We start from the raw sequence: 8,044 nt of genomic DNA on the forward strand, positions 1-8,044 counted from the left end.
TTGTCAATTTTAGTAGCCAAAATGCATTCTTGATTTATCATACTAAAGATAGTTTCAGACTAGTTTAGGTCTAAGAAGTTGAATCGAAGCTATCCTTAAAGGATGAAGATTGAAGGCTACAAGAAGACATCAACAACTACTTCATCAACAAAGGTATGTGATTGATTTCATTTGTATTCTTGTTCAATTCTACCTTTCTAATCTATCGAGATAAATGTTCACTCTATGGAACAATTCCTATGACGGTAAATGTACATTTATGTATATATACTTAAGGTTATTTGATTCATGACTTTGGTGATAATAACTTTTATCCCTATAAAGGATCTCATGTTATAGTGAATGAGCTTGTGAATCCAATGAGCCAAGAATCACTCAATTCCGAGTTATAACGATAAAGTTATGAGTGATTTAAGTTCATTAGTAGGAAACATTCCATGGGCTTTGGAGTGGTCCGCGAACTTGGGCCCAATACGTGACTAAAAGAGATTTTTGGTCAAGTTGGTGATGTTTCCTTATCTAGGCAAGTTAGCTATTGGTCCAAACACTTTTGATTACCATATTAAAGTGTTTGTGATTCCTGCCTAAGTTAAAATGTGATTTATTCACATAAGTATAATTTTTGCTAAATAAGTTATTTATTTAATTATTTTGGCAAGAGTTTTAACTTAGGAAAGACTCTGATATTTAGGAGAGTCTTGTAAAAGGAAAACAGCTTTGCTTAGCTTCCAAGCTATTGTTCATTATAAATAAGGAGTTCGCGAGTTTACACGTTTTTTATCCCTTTGTAAATTGGCGTAAGCTCTGCAAGTTGTTTTCCACGTCTTTCGTTCTTCGTCAACGAGAGTGAGATAAAAGTCTTTGTATTAGGGATCACAAAGCCAAGTTGGATTTAATCTTCGTGATTGATCATACAACTTGTAATCTAGGTTTTCACCTCTTGTCTATTCTAAGGTTTTCTCTTATGATATAAAACCATTCAAGAGTTGTTGATCATAAACCCTAGGTTTTGATAGATTTCAGTTTCCGATCGTATACCAACACTTGTTAGTCGAAATCGGAGACTAGAAAGAAAAACTTCTATTGAGGCATCTCGTAAAAATCCTTGAGAAGTTTTAAACAAGATATCTCTAGATTTATTCTAGTTGTTCTTGTTGTAGAATTATTTGGGTTTTCTTAGCTTGGAAATTGATTTTTGGAATCACCCAAGTTTACTTACGGAAATCAGGTTCACGGACTCCTTGTGTGTATGCATACTGATTATAAGTTAAAACCCTAATCTACAAGTTTGTTTTGATATTACTTTTACCTAGTAATTGTTTTTATCAAAATAAACATAAGATTTCCAAAACCTTGATTTACATCTAAAGGGAAATCAAACTGGTGTTTTGTGCAAACAAAATCTCGAGTCGTATCAATCGTGGTGGTGTATCTTCTAAAGAGAACCTTGGGTTCTGCTAGAAGATTTGTGTGAAGAATTTCTAAAGAGAAACGGTATTTTGCTAGGAGTTCTACAAGTGCTGAAGAAGGTATTACATCTAGTCCGAATAGGTAGTAGGAATTTGGTGTAACAGCTTATAATCATTGTGTGTTTATTCTAGACTAGGTCCCGAGGTTTTTCTGCATTTGCGGTTTCCTCGTTAACAAAATCTGGTGTCTGTGTTATTTCTTTTCCGCATTATATTTTATTTATATAATAGAAATATCACAGGTTGTATGTTTCAAAAAAAATCACAGGTTGTACGTTAATATCAATCAGTTCTTGTATCCGACCTTAGGGTTGTTGAGTGAATTGATTGACACTTGAACATTGGTCTTTGGTACCGTTCAAGTTAATCCTCTTATATTCAATCGGGCTCGCAAATCCCTATTTGCTGATTGCGGACTGAATCAAGAGATAGAGATACAAAACTCTTTGATATACTTTTTATAGATTTAGTCTAACTGTCTAGTTGATTCTCTTGAAAGTATATTGGAGTTTGTCTATTCAGATTGCCAAACAAAATATTGGGTGGTATTGTTAGACCCCCGTTTTTTCACTATGTATCTCTTATCTCTTTCTTGTTGCATCCAAAGATGGACAAGAAGCTCTTGAACCCTCCTTACAGTAGGAAACCTGGAAGACCTAAAAGCAAGAGGGTTAGAAATTATGATGAACCTAAAGTGGAGAAGAGGAAGATGAGGTGTGGGAAATGTGGACATGTTACTAATCACAACAAGAGAACATGTACTGGTGGTGAAGTTGGATCTAATCCAACTGCAAAGAGACAAATGACTGAATATGATACAGAGAACTTCACCTTCACCAACATACAGACAAGCCAAACCAGCAAAGTTAAGGGCGCAGCTAAGTCAAACCAGAAGAAGGGAACTGCATCATTTGTTGGTGAATGTTCTACAAGACCATCTTCTACTCCAACACCATCTTCTACTCCAGCTTCTACAGGACACAACCTTTCTCAGAATTTTTTTGGCATTGGATCTGTATCTCAGAATATAAGACAAGGAAAGGGAAATGGAAGAGGAAAGGCTATGAAGAAATGAATTTGGATCTTCTTTTTTTTTTCATTTTCTGTTTGTGTTTGCAGTCTTTTACTTTTGGTTTAGGTAAGACAATACAATGTTTCATGAGCATTTGCAGACTTTAAGACTTAATTATAAATGAAATATTTGTACTTTAGTACATCTGCAGATTACATTTTAAGATTGTTAAGTTCCTTACATATGGCGTTTAGCTGTAAACTTGAGTTCATAATTCTGTTTTTGGCAGCAATGAAGACTGCAGTGATACGGGTCACCGAGTTGACTCGAAGCTGTTTTGGATACGGACTCAATCAATGGTTAAGTTGTCTTTTCCCTAACAGGTTAACTGCCACGTGTACAGATAACTGTTGTAACCCGTTTTCTGAAAAAAAAAACGGGATGGAAAATGTCAATATCGGCCACTTTATATAATGATTCAAAATAACAACCACTTTCTTAAATATAAGCCAAAAAGCTTTATTAAAAAGCCCTTATTTTATTTTATAAAATTAATTATTTCGCACAAATAATATGGAGAATACTAATTAGACCGTCCAGGGGCGGAGCCACAGGTTGACTAAACCCGGCTGTAACCCCCTTTTTCACGCGAAATCTCACCAAGTTCATATTTCACCGTTGTGAAAAAAAATAAAAAATGTGTAGTCCACCAATGTCGATCAATTTAGTCCACCAAGCACGGTAGATTAGTCCACCCAGAAAAACAAGGGAAGAAAAGATTAGGAGAGTTAGTTACTTGGATGAAACTGAAGGCGATTATTCTTCACAAGATCAAGTATCTTTAAGCATCAAGGATTTTTCTTTTATAGCACAAGAGCAATACCTAAATATTACTCCCTCCGTTATTTTTTAATAGGCCAGTTTCTATAAATAAATATTTCAAAAAATAGGTCAGTTTCCTAATTGGGAAAGTCAAATGTTACTTTAATTTTTTGGGACCACTTTTCTTTTAACTTCTTTTGATGACAAGTGTTATGTGGATCATTTCACTTATTTCTTTGGCTGACAAGTGTCATGGGACCATTTCACTTCACTTCTTTTATTTACAAGTGTCTAGAGAATCACTTTCAATAATTAGTTCTCTTAATTTCCTTAATTTCCTCAAAAAAAAGAAACTGACCTATTAAAAAGTAACGGAGGGAGTAAAACTTATGTCTTAGGTTTTACAGGATTTGACTGTTTTCTAGGATTTTGGTTGTTGTTTGGCTTGGATTGAATTGATAGTTAATACTTATGCGTCATAACTCTGGATTGCGGTTTTATGCTTTTGAATGTTGGAATTGACGGCCCAAGTTATTATGATGCTGGACTATGGTTGATTGGTTGGTGACGAGATTTATGTACATTAGTTGAGCTGTGTTGGTAGGGAAAGCTTGTGGCTATTGGCTATTGCGACCTTTGAGGAGAAGATGCAATGTTGTCTCCTCAAGTGCGCAATTGGCATCATAATTCCTCCTTAATTTAGGTTAAATTAGTTCTTATGTCTAATCGTAACTAAATTGCAGACACGTCTTACTTCTTGTAACTGAAGGCACCCTCTTCTATTTGATTATGGATTGCCAGAACATGGAGGTAACTTGACTTTAATGAGGATGATGTTGATGCTAACCTTACTTCTGATTTGGTTTGAATTTCTGGAAGTTTCAACATGGAGTGAAGTTGTGATAAAAGTAGTTGATACGGCACAGGTTGCAACATATCAATTTGGCATGTCTGTTCGTTTGCTTGAGAACATTTGTTTGTGGAAAGATATCCATGTTTTTCCAATTATAGAGCAGCTAGCTCCGAAATTTACAAGGTCTGCCTCATGTGTGCAGTATCACACCAAATAGTCATGGGGTTACCTCTCTATACGTCGCTTACTAATCAGTTCCGTAACGGTGTAAATGAACGAGGAATGATGGTTAGGCGAGGGGAAGGCTAGTGATGCTGCATATGAGTCACTACTTCCGCAGTGAATGATTTTATAAATGTATTCACATACAACGCAAGCAGGTCTAGTTCCTAACCTCAGTTTCACTTTTCTTTATTAACTATTCGAAACATAACTAGACACCGAACTAGGTGTGACAAAAAACAAAAAAAATTAACCCCCCACCCCCCATTTTAGATTTTTTTTATTATTTTAGAATAGCCCTATTTTAGATTTTTTTTTATTATTTTTTGGGTTTAAAGAGAAAAGGCAGCGTAGCTAAAACATTATAATTGTACTTTCATTTGTTCCAAATTGACGTAACGAAGAAGAAGAGGAAGAAAAAAAAAAGGGAATTTTGATAAAATACCCTCATTTTTTGATATCCATAAAATAAATGCTCCCATTTTTTTCAAATTTGTTAAAGTGCCCTTACCGTTTACTTTCACACCTTGGGCCCACATAATTGGGTCAACCGTCATTTATCTAGTCAAAAAATGGGTGAAACTACCATAAACCCCTACATTATATCTAAGAGTAAGAGGAAGTTCAGCCGACACTCTTCCTCTTCTCTTTTATTTCTTCTTCTCTTTCTTCTTATTCTTCTCCTCCCCTGTTCTTCACTCCGGTGATTCTGAGAGTAATTTTCAGAGTATAAGATCGAGAGAAAGGGGGCGCGGAAGTTTAGGGAATGACTGGTGATGGTGGTATTGATTCATATAATCAGCTCGAACTCAGGGAAAGTAAATCAGGTAAATTTTTTTAGGGTTTGTGATCTTTTGATTTTATGTGAAATTAATCATGTTACTGAAGAGTAGAAGATGGGTTTTCAGTGATGAAGATGATAAAGAGGGATTAGTAGTTGATTTTAAGCTTTAGTGAGGATTTGAAAGAGATTTAGGGTTCTTAGTGATTGAGTAATTTATAGGAAATTTCGTGGAGTTGATTTTGTTGTTGTTCAGGTGAGTGCAGGTGGCCTGTGATGATATTGCAGGTGGCTGCTTAGATGTATGCTTAGGTCATAGGGGAAATTTCGTGGATGAAGGTGAGATCTCAGAGAAGAATTAGGGTTCGTTGTTGTTTCCTTCAAGAGCAGGAATAGATTTATTCAAGGGTTTGATGAGATTTTGAAGCTGGAAGAGAAAGGTTGTGTGTGTTGAATTCATGGGTTTTGTCTGAACTGTGTCCTCCTGAGATTGAAGAGATGATGATGATTCTGTAATGAAGAAGAATACTATGCTGCTGAATCGAGAAGACAGTGATGGAATAGCAAATGGGTTGCACTTGGATTCACAGTTAGGGTTTGTATTGAAGGCTGCTGGGATGAACAAGAAATCAAGATGCAAAGGATATACTGCTGCTCAAATTACAGAATGGATCAAGAAGAGCACAAGGAAATTAGGGTCTGGTGGTAGTGTGGTACTGAAATTGAAACTATGTAATTGAAGATTTGATAGTGAGAGTTGGTAATGTTGTTCTAATGAAGGTTTGTGGTGCAAAACAAGGTTGCAGCTGCTGTACAGATGAAGACTAGGACAACAGTCATGAAAGACACAGTGATGATGAGCTGGTGGTGTTTGAACTATGAACTGGATTTGGTTTATGCGGTGTGCAGCTGGTGTTTTATGGCAGGAGTGTGCATTGTAGGGATGTAGCTGAAGTCGAAGTACTAGGATCTCAAGAACTGGAGCTACATTAGGAGATAGGAAATGGCAGGAGTACAGGGTATGAAAGGAGTGTATGAACTGCAATGGACCGAGACAATGGTGAGTGTTGCAGGGGTTGTTATGAAGTTGGTTGTGTATGGAATAGATGCAAGTAGATGGAGATGATAATGGTTCTATGCGTGTTGGTGGTTACAGAATGGATGCAGTGGTGTTGGTGGTGGTGGTATGTTAGAGTTGCAGATTGCAACTACAGATGAATAAGGGTTATGGTCTATTGGTGGTATGTTGATGAATGGTTTTAGAGGAGCACCAGCTGGTTATGTTGCTGTCTTGGATGGATGAGAAAGGCATATTATATGTGGCCTGGAGCTGTTGGTACACAGATGAATGGAATGTGGAATTGGAGCAGAGAAAAAATGTTGCTCATTACAGGTAATGGTTTATATGCCTTGTCCCGTGTAGCTGAACTGAAGAAAATGATGAATGAAGAATGAATGGGTTTGAATAGATGAAATGCTAGGTTGTGCAGGGAAGCAAAGAAATGGCCTGAAATTATGGCTGGGAACATCCATAAACAGGGGAGACAGGAATTACAGGAGCTAAAGAAGTGGAATGATGTGTCGAATGTATATGAATTGAGCATAAGAATGGTTAGATGCATGTTGGTGGACTGGTTTATACTTCAAGAAGTTAAATGGAATATGGTGTTAGTGTTGCAGGCAATAAGTCCCTTCCCTTTATACTACTGATGATGAACTTTCATCAACCCATTTTTCTAGAGAGCATGGTGTTAGTGTTGCAGGCAGTAAGAAGAAGTGGAGTTGACTCGACTCAACTCGGCGATTCAAGAAAATCCAACTCTACTCAGGAGGAAGGACTTTTTGGACATTTTGACCCTGCCACCTAAGCATTAACAACTGCTAACTGCCATTTACCGTTTTTTGAATAAAACGGTCAAGGTAAGGGTACTTTAACAAATTTTTAAAAAACGGGGCATTTTTTTAATGCAATGTTAAAACTAGGAGTACTTTATCAAAAAGCCCAAAAAAAAAGCCCCCTCCTGTGCTACGTTTTATTCCACAAGAGCTATCTGATTAAAACATGTCCTTCCATATCATTGAAAGATTTTTTAGTCATCACTCATCAGCTGCGGCAGCTTCCATATTTTTAATTATTTTATTTTATTAATTAAAATTAATTTTTAACTAACAAAATATCTCATTTTTACTAAACTAAGCTAGACTTATTATAGATCGTGGAGAGACAATAAATTCCACAAGTTCACTAACAATTATAGTAGCAAACACAGCGATAATTTCCGCTGCCCGCACCCATTTCTTGACAAGAGCCATTCCCTTGTTTTTGTTGGTAGCATTGTCGTCGGCATGATGGAAGTTCACAGTTGTTCGGATTCAGTATTACTTCACACCTTCTCTGAGCTTCTGCTTGATGAGCTACAATCGTTACCACTGCAACAATTAAGAATCCGTTAGTACTCGCATACCAATTCTACATATAACCATTTTTGTTTTCATTTGCCAAAAAATAACATAATATATATGCGACGAAAGCAAAGAAAATATTAATGCTCAAACCTGAGAAAACAACAAGAAAAAGGATAAACAAGTTGGTGAAAGAAAGCCTAGCCATCTTTTTATCTTATGAAATCCAAGACAAAGTGTAAAATCAGTATTACTTGTCTATAGGATAGTGTGGCTTGTTTATAAAATCTGGTTATATGAGTCTACTTATGGACTTCATTTTATAGACATCTGTAACTATGCATGTATGCTTTTGCGTAAATGTGTCTCTTGATTAGCCACATTTATGTGCTTGATTTTGGAAATCATTTCGCTGGATATAGGAAATATTTTTGATTCTGCTTGTTTTAATTTTTGATTTTAAGGCAGTTCTAGTTGATAGA

Source organism: Papaver somniferum, chromosome 9 (assembly GCF_003573695.1).
Source record: "Papaver somniferum cultivar HN1 chromosome 9, ASM357369v1, whole genome shotgun sequence".
Taxonomy (NCBI): Eukaryota; Viridiplantae; Streptophyta; class Magnoliopsida; order Ranunculales; family Papaveraceae; genus Papaver; species Papaver somniferum.